Source organism: Hipposideros armiger, unplaced genomic scaffold (assembly GCF_001890085.2).
Source record: "Hipposideros armiger isolate ML-2016 unplaced genomic scaffold, ASM189008v1 scaffold_178, whole genome shotgun sequence".
Lineage (NCBI taxonomy): Eukaryota > Metazoa > Chordata > Mammalia > Chiroptera > Hipposideridae > Hipposideros > Hipposideros armiger.
The window spans coordinates 1,173,175-1,179,502 of record NW_017731528.1 but is presented as its reverse complement, the minus strand read 5'-3'; positions in this window follow the sequence as shown (position 1 = coordinate 1,179,502).

Sequence of the window (6,328 nt, the reverse complement as noted above, 5' to 3'; positions counted from 1 at the left end):
AAGTCTTAAATCATTATTTTCAGCTTATGCTTCTATAAGATCATAGAATTTAATTGCTGGGAAGAACCCCTGTAATCATCTAATATAATTTTCTCTATTAAAATTTGCTTCTACTTTCCACTTGAGCACATCTAAAGCTTAGAGAAGTCACTTGGGTGGGGGCACTGCTGCCTGGGAGCATGATGGGTCCCCATGTTCCAGTATGAACCAGGGATGAGAAGTGAAGAACAATCTTTGTTAAGACTATAGTGGTAAACATATTTTCTTTTTTTTTTAATTAATTGTTTTCAAATTGTTTGTATAGTTCTCTTTTTATTTTTTTAAAAGATTTTTATTGGAGAATTGGGGAATGGGAACAGACAAGTTGCTGTCCTTTTGTTCTTCAGTCTAGTTGTGGAGGACGTTGCTTCACTGGCCCAAGTTGGCACCATCATTGCGCTCTTCCCGGGTGAGGCAGATCAGTCGCAGGCTTCTGGATGGCTGCTCACTGCGGCTGCTGGCCGCTCACGCTGGCTGCTGGCTACATACGGTAGCCCATGGCAACCCACTGCAGCAGGGGCTGCAGCCTACGCCGTCGCCGGCGACTCATGGCAGCCCAACTCCAAGTTGAGCTGTTGTTCAGCATCTTAGCTGTACAGGGCAGTGTCACTGGCCCTCATATGTGGGATCCAAACTGGGGCCATCTGGCGTCCCAAGCCAGCTCTTAACCAACGCGTCACTCAGCCGGCCCGTAAACATAATTTCTTATATAATAAAATAAATCTACAGCAAGTGAGAGAAAGGAATGTTCATAATAAGCAGGAAGAGTGAGAAAGTGTCATTTGGAAACACTGGGATCCCAAAGAATGAGAAGACTATAAAGAGAGAGAAGGGAATTTGCCATCAAGGGCATATTATATACAATTCCCTCATTTAATTTAAGAAGAAACTGAGGCTCAAAAAGGTGTTGGGTCACAAAGTTAGCAGATAATGGAATTAGTATCAATGTCAACTCTGTAATTCTCCTCCAAATCATAGCATTGCTTTTCCAGAGGCATAGGTGATTAGCTGCATTACAATTTCATAAAATGTAAAGCATGTTCCTAGGAAGGAATGAGTATTTCATATATTTAGGAAGAATGGCAACTGAAGTCTCTATTTTTTTAAATGAGTTTTTCCTATCTATAGCTCATTCCAGATGATTCTCAGTTTCTGATATTATTGTGTGTTTTTACTTCTGTTTTAGAACTCGAATTTATCATGATTTGTTTTCTCTAGAATCATGTTTTTCAAACTACATTTGTAAGCAATGAAATCAGTTTGGTGGGTTGGAACCACTGTTTATTAAAAACAACAATAACAACAAAATGCAAGAAACCAGTATAGACTAAATTTAAATAGACTAGAATAGAAGATGTTAAAATCTACCTGTTAGTAAAGGAAATAATTCTCCAATGTAATTTTTATTTCAGTTATGTAGTTTGCATACAGGTGGGTTTTTAATGGGTCTCCATGCATAATATACATCCTAGTGATTGTCGTGGTCAAAAAAAGGTCATAAACCACTGCTCTAGATGTATTATTTCATGTGGCATTTTAAATTATCTAAGATGATATGTTTAACAGTTAAATTTTAAGAATTAGGAGAAGATTATCCTGGAGAGGCAGCATGATGAGGTAGTTAAGATTATGGACTCTGGAGAAAAGAATTCTAGGGCCAGGATCGGCCGAGTGGCACATTGGATAAGAGCTGGCTTGGGACGCCAGAAGACCCCAGTTCGGATCCCACATATGAGGGCCAGTGACACTGCCCTGTACAGCTAAGATGCTGAACAACAGCTCAATCTGGAGCTGGGCTGCTGTGAGTCGCCAGTGAAGGCGTAGGCTGCAGCCCCTGTTGCAGTGGGTTGCCATGGGCTACTGTGTGTAGCCAGCAGCCAGCGTGAGCGGCCAGCAGCCGTGAGAGCGGCCGTCCAGAAGCCGGTGACTGATCTGCCTCACCCAGGAAGAGCGCAATGATGGTGCCAACTTGGGCCAGTGAAGCAACGACCTCCACAACTAGACTGAAGAACAAAAAAAGGACAGCAACTTGTCTGTTCCCCTTCCCCCAATTCCCCAGCGCTGTTACCATCCCCCAATTCCCCAATAAAAATCTTAAAAAAAAAAAAAAGAATTCTAGGGCCAGGAGTCCCTTTCCACTGCTCACTAGATATTGTAACCTTGGATAAGTTCCTTAACCTTTCTTTGCCTCAGTTTTCTCATCTGTAAAAGTGGGACAGTGATATTACTACTTCAAAAAGTAGCAGTTAAGGGCCGGCCAAGTGGCTCAGTTGGCAAGAGCTTGCTCAAGAGTTTGAGCTCTGAGCAACAGCGATTCGATTCCTGGCCCGAGCTGAGCAGCCGCTGAGCTGCCAACTGGTGGCAGGATGGCTCAGTTTAAAAAAAAAAAAAAAAAAGTAGTAAAGAGGCTAATGAGCTATTATTCACAATGAACACAGAAAATCTTCCTCAGTATTTCAATGGTTAAAATATTGCCTTTTTTTCTTTACAATGGCAAAAGTTAAATGCTAATCTACGTTAGCTCTACAATCCCCAGCCCCAAACAATTCTTTCATCTGAACTTCTAGTCTGCTAGTGTTTATACTGGGAGGATCACATAGATTATACTAAGCTCCCTTCTAAGAAAAAACAAAAAACAAAGACTTTGATTTGAAGTAGATTTCTTCCAAGTTTTGACCTCTTTATTCTGGTTATTACTATGGTTTTTTGGCTCATGCACTAGCTCAGTAATTACAGTAGAGATATCAGTTTCTTTTCCTCACAAAATATTATAAATAATTTTTCTAATATCCAGTAACTCATTTATTAAAAATTAAACAGCTAACATTTGTGAGGTGCAAATTTTATATGTGTATGCTCACTTAATCTGCCCTAAAACTCTAAACAAATTATTATCTACATTTTATACAAGTTAAAACTAAGACTTACTAAGTTAACACATACCTAAAATCACCCAGCTAGTTGTGGGTAAAGCCAGAATGCAAACTTGGGCAGTCTGGCTCCTAAACTGTTCTCACAGTTACTGGTGAGCTCTTGGTTTCCGAAAATACAATTACCTAACATTTAAAAAACTGAGATGTAATTGACATACAACATTGCATTATTTTTAAATGTACAATAAATGATTCGATACATGCATAAAATGGGAAATAATCACCAAAATAAGTCTAGTTAACATCCATGACTGCACAGTTACAATTTTTTTTTCTAGTGGTGATAACTTTTAACATCTCTCTTAGCAACTTCTAACATTTTTATATCTATTTCACAGAAGTTATTTGGTTCTTAAAACAATGCTGTATTATTTTATTTTTAAAGATTTGGTTGGGGAATTGGGGGAGGGAAAATGTTGGGGGGAATCGGGGAAGGGGAACAGACAAGTTGCCGTCTTTCTGTTCCCCAGTCTAGCTGTGGAGGACGTTGCTTCACTGGCCCATGTTGGTATTGCGATCACTGAGCTCTTCCTGGCTGAGACAGATAAGTCGCCGGCCATTGGACAGCTGCCCACAGTGGCTCACGGCAGCTCACACCGGCTGCCGGCCACTCACGGTAATTTACGGCAGCCCACCACAGCCCCACTGCAGCCTACACTGTCGCCGGCAACTCATGGCAGCCCAGCTCCAGGTCAAGCTGTTGTTCACCATCCCAGCTGTAGAGGGCGCAGTGTCACTGGCCCACGTGGGATCCGAACCGGAGACCCCGCCACTCAGAGCTCGTACTCCCAAGCCAACTCTTAACCAATGAACCACTTGGCCGGCCCTGCATTATTTTATTTTTTACATGACTAAACTGAGGCTCAGAGAGAAGGTAACTTGATCAAGGTTTTGAGTGGCCAAACAAGAATTTGAAATGCAAGTCTTGGTCAAGTTTTCATGTTGCCTTCCTGAAATGCTTAGCATGCTCTTGCAATTAGTACAAAATAACTACACACACACAAACACACAGTTCTATTAACAGCTTTATTGAGTGTTATAATTCCATTCCATACAAAGTACCCACTTTAAGTGAACAAGTCAATGGATTTTTAGTATATTCAGAATTGTCCAACTATCACTACAATCAATTTTAGAACATCTTCATTGCTGCAAAATAAACCCTATACATTTTAGTTATCACTCCTCACCTTCCCAAGTCTAGGCAACCACTAATCAACTTTCTGTCTCTATAGATTTCCCTAGTCTGGACAACTCACATAAATGGAATGGTACAACATGTGGTCTTTTGTGTCTGGCTTATTTCATGCAGGATTACGTCTTCAAGGTCCATCCATGTTGTAGGATGTACCAGAACTTCATTCCTTGTTATGGCTGAGTAATCTTCCATTGTATAGAGATCACTTTTTTTTATGCATTCATGTTAAGGGACAGTTAGGTTTTCCTACCTTTTGGAAATTATGAATAATAGTTATGAACATTCAAATATTTATTTTAAAAGTGTTTTTATATAAATTAAGTACATGTAGCTTGAAAAACTTGTGACACAAATTTTTTTTCCAGTTCTAAACTTTCAAATACAATCCTCCATAATATTATGCAGGCAACCCAGAGAACACCTTCATAGACAAATGGATTTTAATGAAGGAATGCAGAATGTGAATAACATATACTACTGCAATTATTATTTTGTTAAGAACAGCAATAATTCCAGGGAGTTAGCCACAGTATGGAGCTTCCTCGAATTGAACAGCATGTGCAACTCAATCTATCATTTAAGTCTATGACAGAGCGTTTTTGGAAGTATTTCTAATTCCAATAAATGATACTATAATTTTTTTTTAACTATAAACTCAATGAGCAGAAGCTTTTGCCTTGGTACATGGCAACAGAAAGGGGATAGTGTAAGTTTTCAGGGAATTATTGCTATGTTGCTCTGCATCTGGTAATAGAGGGCATTTCTGTTGTGAAGAAAGTGCCATCAAGAATGTCATTGTAAAACAGAACTGTGTATTAGAAAGTCTTACAAGAATATTTCATTGTGTTGAGAACTTAAAAAATTACAATTATGAAATAAAATGTTTGCTAAAAAGTGATACTATTTTGAGAATGCTGGTTGAAATACATGTTGGATATCTTCAACTTAAAGAGTATATTTATTGCATTTCGCCGTAGGTGGAAGGATTACTTGACTTTTTAATTCACAATTAATGAATCTCAATTTCTCCGTAGGTTATTGCTCTGTAAGTGGCGTCTAAGGTGTTTAACGTCAGTCTTTACTGAGACCTTCATGGATGATTAACTTCATTGTAAACTTCACGTTCATTATCATCTTGTTGTAAGTTCAATGATAACATCACACGTCTATTTGTAGGCAGTGGTGGGTAATGGTGGAACTGAGAAGTCTAATTTATCCATCCATTTCCCTAACTCCATCGTTGTCATCCAGCCAACTGCCGCTAGGGCGGGACAGGAGGCCCCGCTTCTCCTTCCGCGGAGTCCTGGAATCGCACCCGCCGTGCGTGCGCCCGAGACGTCGGGGTGGACGGGGAACAAAAGAGAAGCTCGCGGCCGGTGGGCTAGCCGCTCCCCGCGGCGATTGGGCGGACAGTGGTCCATCACTCGCGAAGGACCAGACGGTGGAGGGCGGTGGGGGACGTCGCTCGGGGACACGCGGGCGGCCCCGGCCCGTCCACCCGCAGGGGCCCAGCTTCAGGGGAGCCCGCAGTGCCTCCATCTTGGCCAGTGGAGCGGGGAGCGGCGTCTGGGTCCCCCCGCCGTCGCGCCTGTCTCCGGGCGCCGATGCCGACAGCGGGGCTGTCCCTTCGGCCGAATGGCGCAGCCCAGTGGGGGCTTCTCGGGACACGTAGCCCAGCCCCACGGGCCTAGTTCCGAGTGGGTCCCAAGTTCCCCCGCGCGGCCCCGACAAGATGGAAGACGTCGTCTCCTCCCGCAGCCATCACGGGCGGCGGGGCAACTACTCCCCCGGGGCGAGGCGCGGGTGGACGTGCGTCAGCCCCAGGAACACTCGGGGACGCCTTCGGCCGCCGCCCGCCCTCCGCTTGGCCCCGCGGCAACCCTTGCCCGGCGGCCCGCACAGGGCCTCAAGTAGCTGGACAGGGAGGGCGCTGGGGACATCGAGGCCGCGTCCCTCCCCGGGCAGGGCAGTAGGGAGCCGCGGTAGCGGCTTGGGCGTCCCAGCCCGAGCGAGGGAAGGCGTTCCGGTCACAGCGTCTCGGGCTGTCCCGGCCCCTGGGAGTTCCCCCGTCTCCCAGGGACGGAGACCGCGGCCGGTGCGGCGGCTACGAAAGTCGGGCCGCCTGACCTGACGGACCGGGTGGGGGCGGGGCGGGGGG